This window comes from Canis lupus, chromosome 23, assembly GCF_011100685.1.
Source record: "Canis lupus familiaris isolate Mischka breed German Shepherd chromosome 23, alternate assembly UU_Cfam_GSD_1.0, whole genome shotgun sequence".
NCBI lineage: Eukaryota > Metazoa > Chordata > Mammalia > Carnivora > Canidae > Canis > Canis lupus.
The window spans coordinates 33,161,082-33,178,226 of record NC_049244.1 but is presented as its reverse complement, the minus strand read 5'-3'; the positions used below and the strand labels follow the sequence as shown (position 1 = coordinate 33,178,226).

Genomic DNA, 17,145 nt, shown 5'->3' with positions numbered 1-17,145 from the left:
AATTTATTTATTTATTTATTTATTTATTTATTTATTTATTTATTTATTTATTTATTTATGATAGTCACACAGAGAGAGAGAGAGAGAGGCAGAGACACAGGCAGAGGGAGAAGCAGGCTCCATGCACCAGGAGCCTGACGTACCACTCTTAAATTTACAAACACATTCAGCACATTGCTTTCACATATACCTGATAAAATGTACTGAATTTTATTTATTTTTTATTTTTTTAGAACATCTTAAATTTTTAATCTTTCTTTACAGGTTACTACCCAGACCACTTTTGATTAAGAAAACTATACAAAGTTAGTAACTGCCACAAGCAAACGCCAGGCGGCAGCATGTATCAGTTTTCCACAGAGTCCTGCATTGTGGGGGGGGGGGGGTCTGAATGCGCTGCTTGGGGTCTCTGCTCACGCTCGCTCGCTGGTGGTGGCAGAGTTTAGTCCACAGGTCGCTTCTCCCCGTATTTCTTTGTAAATTCTTCAGCGTTCTTAGAGAATTTTTTACGGTTCTTAAGAGTATTCTTCAGGTAGGTCAGACTGAAGTGGGTGCTCGGGCTGGGGGTTGTTCATCAATGCTATGAGGGACTGGATTACTTGGTTGGTTTTGGTTGCTGGCTTCCAGTTTTCAGCACTAATTACTGGCAGACAGACCTGTCCCTTTTCATCGATGTTCGGGTGATCTTTGTTTTAAATGCGATCTTCGGTGGTTTGAATGGGTACTCTGCTGGAAAGTTGATTTCGATTCTGAAGGCCCCTTTATCACATGGAGGGTTGTCAGGAACAATAAGCCCTTGCCAAGTCAATAAATTAGCTTCATCAACCTGGATGTTACAGAAGTTTTTCCTTCCATATTTGCGGATTTCTTCAAGCTCCTTCAGCCTTCTGCTGGCCGCCATCTTGGAATTGGTGCTGCTGCTTTCTGTACTGAATTTTATTGAAGAACTGACAAAACCTGGGAGTTTAATGAAGATGCTTGGAAAATATTGAAGGAGTCAGAAGTAACTTAGTTACAATCAGAAGTGAAGTCAGTAAGGGTTTTGAGTTTGGAAGGACTTGAAGTATTTAGATAGGCTGGTTTGAAGTAATTTGAGGACAGTTCAGTTAAAATATTCTTCAGAGATTTAGCAATTTGGTATTGGATTTTGAGAGCGGTCAAGTGCTTTAGAGAGGTTGCAGGTAAGATTGGAATTAGAGGTGGATCAGGTGTGGGCCTGAGAAGAATGAGACAATGTTGAATAATGTGATGGTCCCTGGGGTTATGAAGAAATACTGGAAATTAGGAAATGATAAACATATACCCTATTTATAATGTTTTTATTTTATGCTCTTCCCTGGAAACTCTGATTTTAAAATAATTTTATATACTATTTGATATAGTAAAACATAACATGTGTTTTGAACCTTGGGGTTGTGGTTTTCATTCTCAGATTAACTGTATAACATCCAGTCCTTTCTTAGTAGTAGTTCTTGTTTTTTTTGTGCATGCATAGCATACCTTCAGTAATTGGCTACTATCTTCTTATATTGGCTTCTCTCAGAGTCTACTTGGCTACTTTTATATATGATTAATTTGAGTTTTTGTGAGTTTTGATGTGCTTTCTGTATTTTAAAAAGTGTTATTTCAAAATCTTATTCTAATTTCTCGTATTTTTCCCTGGGTCCAACAGTGACCTTTGACTTTTTACCATTTAGTTTCTGTTACTATGACTTTCTCTTTTACAGATTTTTTTTGTTGTTGAATTAAAAGTTTTTTAAAAAAGATTTTATTTATTTACTAATGAGAGACCCAGAAAGAGAGGCAGAGACATAGGCAGAGAGAGAAGCAGGCTCCAGGTAGGGAGCCCGATGCAGTACTCCATCCTGGGACTCCAAAATCACGCCCTGAGCTGACAGCAGACGCTCAACTGTTGAGCCACCCAGGTGTCCCAGGAAATTTATTTAGATAAATTTTCACCTTTATTGCCATATATCTGGTCATTTTTCTTACCCTTTTCTTGCTCTGACTCAGTTCATAATATTTTAGCAGAATTATTTTCATTTATTGCTTTTCTCTTCCAGAAACTTTTAATCTTTGTAGAGTTAAAACATTTGGTTTTCTCAAGTTGTTTTAATCTAGTTTTCTAGCTAGTGTATTTTGTTTGCTGACTATAGTTGTCTGTCCATTTTCTTTTTTGTTACAACCTGTAGAAAATGTGCATGAAATGCTCTCTGGTCTCAAATTTGGAAATACATTTTCAGGCAAAGTTGAGTAGTTTTGAAATTCTTGATGTAACAGAGGCATACCTAAAGTGGGGATGGGTGGTCCAGTGTATAACCTAAGAACTTTTTTGAACTTATGTCAGTCATGCTAAATGTTATTCCTTTTGAAGTTTAAATACCGACCTGATGTTCTGAAATTTGGGATTCTGGTCAGATGTAATACAGGAATCTAGGATTAGAAAGGAGCATTCTAATTCAAGCACCCTTGGCTTTCTGAATACCCTCTACAATTAATTGGTTGGTTGGCTGGCCTGTGACTGAACATATTCAGGATATGACATAGGAAGTTCTATCCATCAGAAGCTGGGGTTGTCTCAGGTATCCCTTTATGGCATCATTGAGCTTGCCAGGTCAGTTTTTACATAGGTCTTACAAGGAAGATGTTACTAGGTTATTCTTCATGATGAGAATTTCTAGAGCTTTATGGAGAAAGGATTGCATATCATACAGCCATTTCTTCACATCAAATAATCTTTTTTTGTAATAGTCTTGAAAGTTCATCCAAGCATTTTCTGGAAAATTTCTAGGATAGAGAAGCTAATAAGTTAAATTCTACTCTACAAAATAACCATATCATTGACAGCTTTTTAAAAAGTTTTCTTTAAAAAAAAAACAAAAAACAAAAAAACAAAAAAAAAAAGTTTTCTTTATAGAAGGTTCTTTGTTCCATTTTGCCCAAGTCTCTGTAATTGCCTCCCACTGAATTTTTTTTTTTTTTTTTTTTTTTTTGTGGTGGTTTTCTGGAACAATTCAGGAAGCCTTTGATAAAGTTTTAACCTTCAACTGTTGGAAAGCAGTTTTCATGTCTTTCCTGATAATATAAGCATCACTAAGTTACCTGTGCTGGAAACATCTTGGTATCAGTTTCTTCTAAAAATGTGGACTTTTGTGCCCATGCCCACAACATTTTGGATTGTGGTTATCTACTTTCACCATGTGGACAAATTGTTTTGTTTCTTTGTTTCATTTGTAAGATGAAGTTGTTGGACCAGAGCAGATACTTGGTTGTGAATTTGGCTTCCAGACACTTTTTTTTTTGCTTGGTTAAAAATTTAATGTGTTGGTGGTCAGTGTTTTAAAATACGGAGTTCACATAAAAACCCAAATTTTAGGTGCCGCCTGGAAAATTGTAAGACCTGGCAACAGTGGATCTATGTTCCCTGTGGCATGGCATCGCTGGCTGTAGCTGATAGGAGGTTTGTCTTGGGGGTGGAGGTATGTCCTTTCCAGATTACCCTTGGTCCCACATAACCTTTGTCACATTTACTTTTTTTTAAACTTTGCATGCTTGTCTCTGTAGGCATTTGGATCTGTAATCCTTAGAAATGGAGAATTTTGTGAGGTTTCTTGTGCCCTAGATACTGTCTTGAGCCATAGCATTCGAACGTTGTTGGGATCTTTAATTGTTTTGTAAAACCTTACCTAGACAGAATCAAGATTGCTTTTATCTATTCAGTCACAACATTCATTGGTTCACAGTATTTCTGGTCAATTAAAACATTTTCACAAGTTGGTTGATGTGTTACCCAAATCTTCTCTATTCTTACTGGTTTTCTATTTTGTCAAGTTTTGAGAAGTGTTGAAATCTCTATATGGATTTGTCAGTTTGTCTTTGGAGTTTTATCAGTTTCTGCTTCATGTGTTTTGAAGCTGTCTTATTAGGTGCCAGTTAAAATAAGTTTAGCTTTTAATGTTCTGCTTTACTAATTCTGTCTTCTGTCACTTCCAGGTTTGCTGTTCATTGATTTTTCTGCTCATTATGGGTCATATTTTCCTGCTTTTTTGCATGCCTAGTAAATTTTGATTCAAAGCCAGATAGCATAAGTTTCACCTTATTAATATTTTACCTTGTTGATGGATATTTTTGAACTGTATTTGTTCTTGGGATGAGGTTAAATTACTTGGATAGAGTTTGATCCTTTTGAGGCTTGTTTTTAAGTTTTTGTTAGGTGGGATTAGTGCTGCCTTTAGGGACTAATTTTTTGATAACTACTAGGGCAGGAACTTTCTGATTACTCTGATTCATCCTTTGTGAGTTCCGAGTTTTCTTACTCTGGTGGGAATAAGTGCTGCTTCTGAGTTATAGGGATTGTTCTCTCTGCTTCTTTCTGGGGGTTCTTTCTCCAGCCTGAGGTAGTTTCCTCTTACACATGTGCTAATTATTACTCTGTGAGAGACCTTGTATGACTCTCAACTATAGAGAATTGAGGGTTACCAGAATGGAGGTTGGTGGGAGCATGGTTAAATAGGTGATGGGGATTAAGGAGGGCACTTGTGATATATGGAAGTGTTGAATCACTCACTATTTTGTATACCTGAAACTAGTATTATACTGTATGTTAACTGGAGAGAGAGACAGAGAAACCTATATATCTCTAGTGCTCTTTCCTGGTGCAGCGGTCTCATCTCTAGTACTTTCTGGAGAAGTCAAGCTGTCTTGGCCTCCCAGCTCTGTCTTCTCAACTCAAGGAGATCCCTAGTCTTTGTGTGGGTTTTTCATCCTTGCTTTGTGGCCTGAAAATTTTCCAGGCAGTAAGCTGGGGCTGCTGAGCTTGTTTGTTCCCTCTCTCACTGATAACTGTTCTATGCTGTCTGTTGCCCAGTATCTGAAAACCATTGTTCTGTCTGGTTTTCTAGTTATTTCAGGTAGAAGAGTCAAATCTATTTATTTCATTTTGTCTGGAAAGAGGTTATATTCTAACTCTATGTTGTCACATAGAGCAGCCACTAACTACTGTGACATGTAAATTTTAAATATAGTTGATGCAGTTCTTTACTACTAACCTGCTCAGTAGCTACACTGGGTGATGGTTACCTTATCGGATTTTGCAGATCTAAAACGTTTCCCATGATTGCATTAAAGTTCTACTGAACAGTGCTGTAATAATAAAAGAATATAGATTTGTTTAGAAAGCTGTGGTAACTTTGAAAGGTGCCTTCAGTGTTTTCATCTCAAGTTTTGATTTTAAAACCTTGAGATGAATGGGGTTATGAACAAATCACTGGAGCTCACTATATTTTTATAGAAGTTTCCTCAGCTCTGTTAGTGAATTGAGTTCAACATGTTCCACAATGTTCATATATTAAAAGGTGATACTTAAGAGAGAAAAAGTGTTTTTTTTTTTTTTTTAAGGTTTTATTTATTCATGAGAGACACAGAGAAAGGCAGAGACATAGGCAGAGGGAGAAGTGGCTCCCTGTGGGGAACCCTATGAGGGACTCCATCCTAGGACCCCGGGATCACACCCTGAGCCAAAGGCAGACGCTCAGTAGACGCTCAGTAATTGAGCTACCCAAGTGCTCAAAAGAAAAAGTATTTTAACTTTTTTTTTTCCTTTAAAACAAGGCAGTTTGAGGAGATGTCAGATGAATATTAGACCAAACAGTGGTACCGTAACGAGTTAATGATTCTGTGGAATTATCTGCTGTGAGGATTTTAAATTGTCTTATTTCTTAGGCCTATTATTCTGTTAACTCTTAGTCATATTTTTCTCAGTTCTTTTAATTCTTCCTATGTCCATTTGGCGGGCCATTAGTTAGGGCTGAGAAACATTAAGAAAATTAAGTTGGTTTTGAAATTCCTAGGTAAGGAGGAGCATAAAGATATTAATGATTCTAAATATTTGGTTCATGATTTCTGTTAATTCTGAATTGTCTGTGTTCTCATATCCTGCATATAATATAAACAAGGTGTTGGGATCCCTGGGTGGCGCAGCGGTTTAGCACCTGCCTTTGGCCCAGGGCACGATCCTGGAGACCCGGGATCGAATCCCACGTCGGGCTCCCGGTGCATGGAGCCTGCTTCTCCCTCTGCCTATGTGCCTATGTTTCGCCTCTCTCTCTCTCTCTCTCTCTCTCTCTCTCTGTGTGTGACTATCATAAATAAATAAAAGTTAAAAAAAAAAAAACCCAAAAAACACAAGGTGTTGGTAATTCTTCAAAAAGCAATGTTAAAAAGAGAAAATGTAGTAATATGAATTATGGCCTTTTATTTTTAGAGAACAAAGATTACTTACTCTTGCAATGTGTCATTTGAAGTGTTTAGCAAGTACCAATCTGAAGTCCCGGATCCCAGGATCATGCCCTGAGCCAAAGGCAGACACTCAACTGCTGAGCTACCCAGGTGTCCCCCAAAATGCATTTTTAAACATAATTTAAATAAGATAAGATTTAGTTCTTGTTAGTTAGAAGTCAGAAATAGTAGGTTTTATTAAAATGAATTTTATAGTAAAGTCTTTAATAAAATGCTGATTAAATTTTTCTTAAAATTATTTTGTAACATTTCCCACTTAAATGATTAGAAAAAAATAACCAGGAGTTTTTGTTACTGTGAAAGATGGCATCAAGGCAAAAAAGGTGAAAGCTCCTAATTCTGTTTGTGCATCAGAATTACTTGAGAAGATTTTTTAAAAATGTACATTCCTAGGCGGTTTCTCCAGAAATTCTGGAGTATGCCACATGCGTAATTTAATATCAACCCTGGGATGACAGTAGGGCTGTCTTGGAATTCTCCTCGTGTCAGGTTAATAGGTGCACTTTAAGAAAAGAATGTGTGCTGATAAATGTAAGCAATGCCTTAAATTTCTTGACAATATTCAGTTTTAAGACATTAATGTATTTTGGGATGACTCTCCAAGAGAATATGAAGATAAACCTGTTTATGCCTTCTGGTTCAATGGAACACTAGCTTGGGAAATTTGGAACTGAATTTATATTGATGAATTAGATTAATGTTTGGTTCAACTTAATTGTGACTAACTGACCAGCTTGTATTATCTTATTGGTAATAATTTAATAAGAGTCCAGTATTGCTTTGCTAACATATGGAAATAATGGAATATTACAAAAGTGCTCTGTAACCACAAGACACTATAAAAGTCTCCCCTAAGTAATTATTAAGATAAATGACGTCTGATCTTCTCTTTTAATTCTTACTAGAATATGAAATGAGGTATGACTTGAGTTTATGACTGTGTTGTGGTTCTGAGTGGTTATACATCATCCATGTAATAATCTATGGTGTGTTTGGTTTTTTTAGTTTGTAATAGTTGTTGACTGGTGAAGCTTTACCTTGTATAAACTATGACATCACCAAGAGCATCGGGAAGTATTTTTCATAGTTTTAGGTTAACCAAAGACATAAAAGTTAAAGAAACTGAAGTTTAACCACTCAGATGTTTGGTAAACAGCTTGGCTTGGGTAACATTCATACTTTGAAAATTGCAGTGTTTAACTGTTAATTTTCATTTCACAGCAAACTAGTTGTATTCCTTTACCCAAACTGGAAACATAGATTTTGTGTTTTTTCACTCCACCATTTCCCTGGCATGCGTGTTTAGCTGTCACTGGTATCATTGTGGTAGTATTTAGCTACTTAAAATGATGTAATTGATATAATGAATTTTATAATGATTATTTGGTCAAGTGGCCAAGATACTCCACCCTGTATCATCATTTTTAGTGACTTAGGGCATATCTGTCATATTATTTCTTTCCTTATTTTTAATTAAAAATGCCTATTTTTCTGTCATACTAGGGAGCTAATGATGGTCTAGGCATGGTATTTAAATACTGAGAGAACTAATCATTTCTTTGAAACCTTAGTTTGTCATTTGAACCTCTTGATATTTTGAGGCATGTATTTGCTTTTTGGTTTACTACTAAAATAAATGTGTGGAAGCTTAAGGGAACATATTTAAGCAATGTTCAATCAAAAATTTAAAGACCTGGATTAGGAATCCCTACTAAGAGGAAAATGGTCCTGTCTTCTTAGGAGATTTGTTCTCTGATCTCAAAATTATTTCTCTTGGACTTGAGCTCATTATTCTTTATAGTAGCACTCATGCTTATGAATTTTACCTAATGGAAAGATTTTTAAGAGGTTAGGACTTCAACATATGTCTGCAAAAACTAAATTTGGCACAGGTTTTTTTTTGCAAGACTACAAACAGGCTTTATGAAGAACAGTTGTAGTTATCCCAAACAGTTAATTCACTTGTGCTCATTTGCTAAGTTAATAAATATGATCTTTTTGTGGTGGTGTCATTTTTGTTAACTGAATTCAGAGATTATTTTGTTGTATGTATACCTAGGAGATGTCTTGCTCGCTATTGTTTGAAAACATTTTACATCTTAAATTTTGGGGTATAATTTTGGTGCTGTATTTCAAAGATGTAAAAAAGGTCTGAGAATCATTTTTTAAATGGGAGTGGCAGGCCCTAGCACAGTGCTTGGCATATAGCTGGGCCTTAGAAATTATATGCTTAAATGATTGAGGAAAGAGAAATGTTTTAAGTGAAGGTAGCCTAAAAAATTAACTTTTCATTTGGAAAAGGTGGAGAATGGAGATATTTAAGATATTTAGATCAGTGGGTTGAATACAGAAGGATTATTGTTGAGGCCCTATGTCAGACTTTTGACACTGGTAGTATTATGTTCTCCCACTCTATGTGTGCCTTGATACTGCTTTTGGAGACTGAATCTGGGCTGAATTATCTCATCCTCCTCATAGGAATTTAATACATACGTTTTACTTATTTTGTACATCTACGTTATATGTATTCACACATTTAATATATAGAGAGAATCTTCACTTAAAGTTTCTAATGCTGTACATTCTTAGACTGGTATGTAGGCTGAGCTTTTCTGTTGGAATCTCTTTACAGAGAAGATACTACAGTGCTTTGTATAGCATATGTGGTGTTCACTAGGAACATTTAAGATTAACATTAGAAATTGAAGTTGGTGTATAGAGAATCCAAGGGGGGCTCTTGCAGGTCCAGTTTCTGTGCAGTAAGGATTTCCTGACCCTCACCAAACTATTGTTGAGCATCCATCCTTTCCTTTGACTTTTCCCGGCTCCCTTCTCTCACTGTTCATTATTGCCAGTACCCATTCATGTTTCTTCTTTCTCTCAAAAGGTTGAACATTTTATGGTTAATTATTGATTCTGCTGTGGCCCAACTTCAGTGATCATTCTTTTTGATAAAGGAAATTAAAATTAAAATTCTTTTGATAAAGAAGGAAATTAAAATTGTCAATGTGGGGCGTTGGGCGAATGTGGGGCGTTGGGCGGCTCAGTGATTGAGCATCTGTCTCTGGCTCAGGGCATGATCCTAGGGTCCTGGGATTGAGTCCTGCATCATGACTAGGCCTATGTCTCTACCTCTTTCTCTCTCTGTCTCTCATGAATAAATAAATAAAAATCCTAAAATAAAATGGTCTCTGTGGATGCTGTGAATTTAATAGCAGATTAGGGATGGTGCTGGATAAGTAGAAGGAACTCTAGGTTGGGAATCCCGTAGATTCTGCTTCTATTCCTTATTGCCATTAACAAGCTATGTAATCTTAGGAAAGTCAGTCTTGGTTAAAATGGAACAAGTTGATTTCTAAGGTCACTCCGAACTTTAATGTGCTTTTTATGATTCATTCATTGTACATTTATTAGATACTTGCTTACTTGCCGACACCCTTTAAGAATAGATAAACAAGTTTCTGGCCTTGAGTGAGACTCAGTGAATGGTGACAGTATATAATATGGTAAGTGCTATAACAGGAGAATGTGCTAAGTGCTTTTTGAACTAACTGCAGCGTAGGAATTAAGGAAGGCTTCCTCTGGGAGGTCCTATTTGAGTTGATTCTCAGTGTTCTTCAAGGAAGAATTAAAGAATATTCTTCAAGGAAGGGAGAAGGACATTCTAAGGAAGACCAATCACAGAGAAATGAGTAAGTGTTGCATGTTTTGGAATGGCCAGTGGTAGGTGGAGTTTTATGGAATGGAATGTAGTATGGAGAAAGCTTAATGGTATGAATTTTGGATTAGGGGCAGATTCTGAAAGGCCTTATGTGTCATTCCAAAGACTTTGGATTTAAAGGCTGCTTGAAGATGTGTTTTTTTGTGTTTTTTTTTTTGGGGGGGGGCAGTTTTTATGGCTTTATGATGGGTTTTGAAAAGAAGAAAGACATCATCAGAGTTGTGTTTTAGAAAGATTACTTGGTGATAGTGTGGACGGTGGACTGATTGAAGCAGGTGAAGTCGAGGTAGGAAGATAAGTTGCAGTATTCAGGGTGAGAAATGATGAGTCAAGTAAGGCAGTAGTCATAGAAATAAAACTTGAAGGGTATACTTGGAAGACTTAGAGGCTATATGCAGTGAGACCCTGGAGACTGGATTTGGAATACTGGTGAAGAGCCTAGATTGTATCAAGCTTATCTGGTTTGATTTCTGGGTGAATAATGTTGTCAGCGTTCAAGAGAATAAGGGAGACAGGAGGAGGACCAGGTTTTTAGGTAGGGGTTTAGGGAAAGTATGTTAATATTTGCTCATGCTAAGTTTGAGTTGTCTGTGGGGTGGGAGGCATGAGATTCCTAATAGGCAGTTAGATATGTGGGTCTGGGCTCAGCAGAGAAGTTTTGAGCTGGAGGTAAAGATTCAGAAGTCACCAGTTTATAAATGGTAATTGAACCAGCTTTATGCACAGATCACACTGGAAGGAATGTGTGGAGCAATTTTTAACTTGGGGTGTCATGTCTTTTTCAAAAAGGTTCGTGATCCCCATGAGATTCTATGCAACAGCTTGTGTCTTTGCATATGTGTATAATCAGATTCTTGAAGGGGTTTGTGAACTAAGATTACTATGGAATACTAGGATGGAGTAAGAAGAAGGATAGACCTTAATACAGAAACATTGGGGAATACTGAAATTAAGGAGAGGACAGAAAAAGAGGATATAAAAGAGGTGTAGGAGACTGTGTTAGGGCACAAGGGAGGAACTTTTTAAGGAAGAATGATCAACTAGGAATGCCCATTGGTTTGGGATTAGCAATTTTTACCTTCTGTTAGAAGACTGAATCTAGGGAAATACTTTAGTATATGAATAACTGGGAGGAAATTGCTGTAGCGAAGGAAGCATTGAAGGTAGAAATGAGAGGGTATGAATGTAGTTAGGTGGGTAACTGAAGAAGGGAGGGTTGTAGCCAGAGGCAGTAGAGGAGGGAAGGTTTATCTTGGAGGAAAGAAGAAAAGGGTATATAAATTGTGTGTGTGTTGGGGGGGATGGGAGGTGGGGAAAGAGAGAATATTTAAATATGTAAAGCCTCTGGTAATTTGAAAACATGAAAATACGAGGGGAAGTGGAAACATGCAAGGCTTTGTTGGATTTTATTTAGTAACAAGAAACTTTCAATATGCAAAACAGAACTCTAATAATACCTATCACCCCAACAATAGCTGTAAAACTTTTGATGTACTCCGTATAAATCTTGCCGTAAAATCTTAGAGTCATCAAATTTTAGAGCTGGAAAGAACCTTACTTAGATGTTTAGTCACTTTATAGCTTTAAGAAATGGAGGGCCAAGTCACTCTTAATGGAACATCATTATTATTTATTACATTTTTTTTACTCAAAATTGATGAGATTTGGACAGTTACAGAAATAACTAATTATCGTGGATGCCATGTCTGCATTACCCAAATCTCCACTTCAGGATTTAAGGACTTCATTCTCCTAATTCCTGGGAGTGTTGCTGGGGCTATCAGACCTCCTTGGGAATTGCCCTTGGCTTGAAGGGAGCCAAGCCAAGCCCAGTCACAACTCCTTTTCGGGAGTAGCCTGTGTCTAAAGACTAGTCCATTAAAGACCTGGATCCCTTGCCCCAACATAGGACATCCCTGAAGCGCCATCCTAGTTCACAGCTTCATTAACAACTTCCAGTGGGATCATCTGAGGCCTTTGTTATGATTGCATCTCAGCCTAACTTGTTCTTCCTCTATTCCTTCCTTTATCTGCTAGTGATAGTCCTGAGTGCCCCAGGTAAATTTACAGGAGACCAGGCTCTCAAGAGTTTGAGTGCTGGGGAACCTGACTTGCAAAACTGATGAACTTTAAAATTTCTTTTGATTTATAGCAGATTTGCTAAACTTAAAAGGATTAGCATCTGCCCATTTTTCATGTTTCTGAGAAATACCCAGGTTGAAAGATAGAATCATGTAATAATATGATAAAAAGAAATTTAATTTTATAGTGCCAAACATAAAAAAGTTCATCATTAGGATATACTTTTGGATAGAACAAAAAGAGGAATGAATACCTTCTTTCATGTTGAACAATCTTGGCATTTAATTAGCTTCCTTCTCTCTATCCCCCACCCCATCATTCATTGTTAATTTCTGCTGTCTTGTTTTTATTGCCTTTTGTAAATTAAAAGTTGACCCCCCATTCAAGGTCAGACTTTGTTTTCATTGATTTTTTTTTTTCTTGAGACTATTTAAAATATGGCCACTTTTTTTGGGGGGGGGGGTCATGCTGTAGAGAATGGAAACCTATAAAGTATATTTGAAACAAATATGGTTAGACTGAGTCTTTATACAGAAGTCTTGCACTCATAGTTCAGGAAAGTTGTGCCTTGCAGAATCCAAGACTGCATTCCTAAACAAAATATTTGATTTTCTGTCTGCAACATTGGAGAGTGGCTTTCCAAGATGAAGTGTGTCACCTGTCATCATTCAGTCAAACGTTTTGTCATTGCTATAAGTTACCATCCTGTCATGGATCCAGGAGCTTTAGAGCAATGTGATTTGGCTGGTAACAGAATTCTTACTACTTTTAATAAAGCTTCCCTCCCCCTCTTTGTCAATATTTCTTTCTGTATATATGACTATAGACATACTTAAGGTGGTCAGTGAAGTTATCTGGGCCATTTGGAAAAGGAATAGCTGATGAAAAGTACGTTACCATATTCAAAAGTGATTGCTTGAGGAAAGGGCTTTATTTACGGTTAGTAATATAAGTGAACCTAGAAAACTTGTTACTTAAGAACTCTACTTTTTTGGAGTATTTTAAGATAACCAGTTTCTTAGGTTTCTTTACTTTAGTAATGATTTTTAGAAATCATCATGGAATATAATTCCATTTTAGCAAGTTAAAGTGTTGCCATTTATTCTTTTCCTCCCTTTGCCTTAGAACTTCAGCAATGAATTTCTGATAGCTTTTTATTTTCTAATTAGTTTTGATATGGATCTATTTGTTGGGAAGCAAATTTAGTTTGTTGTGGAAACATTTAATGAATTAGCATATAAGAATGTATCTTTTATGATATCTGCTTTGTTTTGTGTTGCTGGCATTATCAGCAAAAGCAGAAAACTGCTTCCTGTCTTTTGTAGGATACCACATACTTCACATCTGATGGATTCTGAGAGATTATTATAAAGGTTGATGTTTCGCCCTCTTTCTAGGTATTTTTCCATATATCTGTGTATGTATTATAACTAAGTCTGGTAAAATTTGTGTCTCCTTGTGGATTCCTTGAGTGTTTAATAAGAATGCTTCTTGGAGAAACAGCATGATGGTTTTAATCATTAACCATGGCCTACCTGTGTGCATTTTTTACTTTCTGTTAGTGGTATTTTGGGATGTTGTTCATGCGAGTCTTGGCTGATTTTTCCTGATCCTCAACTGTCATCTCAGATATAAATAAGATTTATGTAAGGTTACTTGCATTATTTGAGGTTATTGATTAGTCCTGTTGTTATAATATTAGCATTTCCAGGAGTGGGAATTCTAGAGAAGGGATGGTGATAAATACAGAATGTTTGGTTCTGATAAATGCTCCTTTTGTGCATATGCCATTTTTCTTAGAATTATAAGATCCATTTTTGTCAAATTCCAAAATTAAGCCATTGAGATAGTTTAATTTCTTAAATCATTTTGCATTTTTAAAGTTGCTTTCATTTTACTGAAATTACTTTCATTGGGATCATTTTTTTCCATATAAACTCTAAAATGATTAATGATTCTACCATTCCTTTGTTGTTGTTCATGTCTAATTTGTTACTTTTTAACCTCTTGGAGATTTGGCACTGTAGGGGATCCCTGGGTGGCGCAGTGGTTTATCGCCTGCCTTTGGCCCAGGGCGCGATCCTGGAGACCCGGGATCGAATCCCACGTCGGGCTCCCAGTGCATGGAGCCTGCTTCTCCCTCTGCCTGTCTCTTTGCCTCTCTCTCTCTCTCTCTCTCTCTCTCTCTCTCTCTGTGTGACTATCATAAATAAATTAAAATAAAAAAAAAGAAAAAAGATTTGGAATTGTAGGTTTTACTTTATGATCATTATTAGTGCCAGTTCCAGTGTTAACAGGATCATTTTTTGGTCATTAACAAATTTTGCTAAACATTTGAGTCATTATCAGTTTTACTTGTGTCCCCTCTCTCTGCTCTCAACACTTAATTTCCCCCCAGTAATCTGGTGAAAATATTAGTAGAGTGAAATGCTGTCTCAGTTAAAATGGAGAAGCAAAAAGATCTTGCTTCAGACATCAGTAAGTCCTAATTTACTATCTCAAAAAAAAATTTATAGTATGGCCACTTTTACTAATGGTTTTTTTTTTTTTTTTTTTTTACTAATGGTTTTTTGAAGTGAATGAATTGCCAGTTGCTTTTTAAAAAATTGGGATCGGTTATGTATTTTAGAGTTTGCTAAGACAGTAATGATATTCTTGTTTGCTTTTATGCTAGGGAGAAGTGCGTTTTCCTTGGAGAAGAAGTAAGCTGAGTTGAGACCTAGTTAGTTTGCTTATTTATTTTGGTGCTGTGGGTCTTTCTTAGATTTATTAGGCCGCTCTGTAAATCTTGATGCAGTCGGTGATTCTTAACAGTGGTAGGATAAAATGCGTGGCAGCTAATCCAAGTGCTAGCTTTGGTATGCTAATACTGTAATGATTTGAGTGATCATATAAGTCTGCTTACTAATGGGGAAGTTTTATGGCTTAAGAGCATTTTTATATTCAGAGAAGTATAGTTTATAAAATGTGTTCTTGATAGCCAAATTAAAGTCTTTTTCTAATGCTTTAAAAGTTAAAGTTAGATATGGTTTAAAAATTATTTAAATTGTTGGTTTAGATGTGATAATGGAATTGTGGGTTACAGGAGAAAATGTACTTTGTAATGATACATACTGATGTGTATATATATATATAGAGAGAGAGAGGTGAATTAATGATATCTGGGTCTTGTTTGAAATACTTAATAAGAGGTAGATGAAGCAAATATACCATAATCTTGATAACTATTGAATCTTGGGTGATATATATGGAAGGTAATTAAACTTTTCTGATTTTGTCTGTTTGAAAATTTTATTTTGTTTATTTTTCATTTGGATTCAATTAGACAACATGTAGTACATCCCCAGTTGAAGAAAATTTTATTATAATAAAAAGTTTTGGGCAGCCCGGGTGGCTCAGTGGTTTAGTGCCGCCTTCAGCCCAGGGCCTGATCCTGGAGAGACCCGGGATCGAGTTTCCCTGCATGGAGCCTGCTTCTCCCTCTGCCTGTGTCTGCCTCTCTCTCTCTCTCTCATTAATAATAAATAAAATCTTTAAAAAAAAAGTTTCACAAATTTAATATTAAAAAATCTGATATTATCTTAGTTAATTAATTACCAGCAGTTATGTATTCCCAGAGTTGCCATTGTGATAATCTAAAACTAAGGCTTAGTCTCAGATTATGATTGGCTGATTAGGGATGGAAAAAGTTAATAAGAGGGAGAATAGACAAGAAGTTAGTAACTTTTTTAGGTGAGGAGTAAGAATGAATAGTCTTTAGTCTTTTTGGATCAGTATAACATCAATTAATATTGTTTAAGGCGCATAGTATTAAATTCATTTAGTTACAAGACAACTTGTATGGGAAGTAATTTTGTAATTCCTGTGATGCATTGCAGGTTAAGGATTCAAGGCAATGCAGTGAGAAAGTTTTTTTTTTATTACAAACTACATTTTTACTATTTTTATTTTTTAATATTAATAATTAATATTTTTAATATTTTATTTATTTATTAGTGAGCACAGAGGGAGAGGAAGAAGCAAATTCCTTGCTGAACAGAGAGAGCCTCACATGGGGCTCCATCTCAGGACGCTGACATCATTGCCTGAACGGAAGGCAGATGCTCAACTGACTGAGCCACCCAGGCGCCCCTCAAACTATATATTTTTAAAGTCTGAGATATGTGGGGTTTTGTGTTTTTTGTTTTTTGTTTTTGAGAGAAAAAGAGTACACGCGTGTCCGAGGTGGGGGATGACAGAGGGAGAGAAGGAGAATCCCAAGTAGGTTCCATGCCTAGTGTGGAACCCTTTGCCAGGCTTGATCCCACAACCTTGAGGCATGACCCCCACAGAAATCAAGAGCCGTTCGCCCAACCGACTCAGCCACCCAGGTGCCCCAAGATTTGTGGGATTTTTTTTTTGAACAATTTTATTTTTTGTACTTGAATGTGAAACTATATGGAATATGATCTAAGGTAAAATTTAAACTTCTGCCCAGTTTTTATGGGACAGTTTGCCAATGAGTAACACATTTCCCCTTAACTCACATTGCCCATCCATTTTATTTTCTAGGATAAGATGTATTTTTATAATTCTAAAAATGTTATGTAACATTTCTTAATTTTGTAGGGAGGAGTTTCCTTAGGGACATAGATACATGGCTGACACTTAACTAGCTCTAAGAAAGTTTTTACTTTGTTCTTCCTGTCACTGGAGTTGCCTTTGCTGTGAAGTGTAAAGAGAATCCTCTGGGAAACCTTTGAGGGTTCAGATGGTTAGCTGAGTGCATAAAACAAGTTTGCCTATAGGCATCTCTGATGTAGGTTAAAGTTTCAAACGTTTGTGTTGGGGAATGGTTGGGGCAGTCCCAATAGGTAGATGAGGCCAGGTGACGGAAATTCTTTAAGAACTTAATAGTTGCAGAATCATGAATCAGTAAATGAGAGTTTTCATGTGTTTTCTAGTCTCTTTTCAGTTCTCAGTGTTAGGCATACTCTCCTAAAACCTCATAGAGGAATACAAAGATGTGTAAATTTTTAAGTTGCTCAGTATATTTCAGGGGAAGT

At 36.4% G+C, this 17,145-nt stretch overlaps 1 protein-coding gene and 1 pseudogene across 3 annotated transcripts in view; one reads left to right on the top strand and one right to left on the bottom strand.

The window, feature by feature from the left end:
* The window catches only part of MSL2 (MSL complex subunit 2), a 34,965-nt gene that overhangs the window by 9,504 nt on the left and 8,316 nt on the right, over positions 1-17,145 (top strand). The window lies entirely within an intron of this gene.
* On the bottom strand, positions 287-1,426 carry LOC106557628 (annotated as a pseudogene).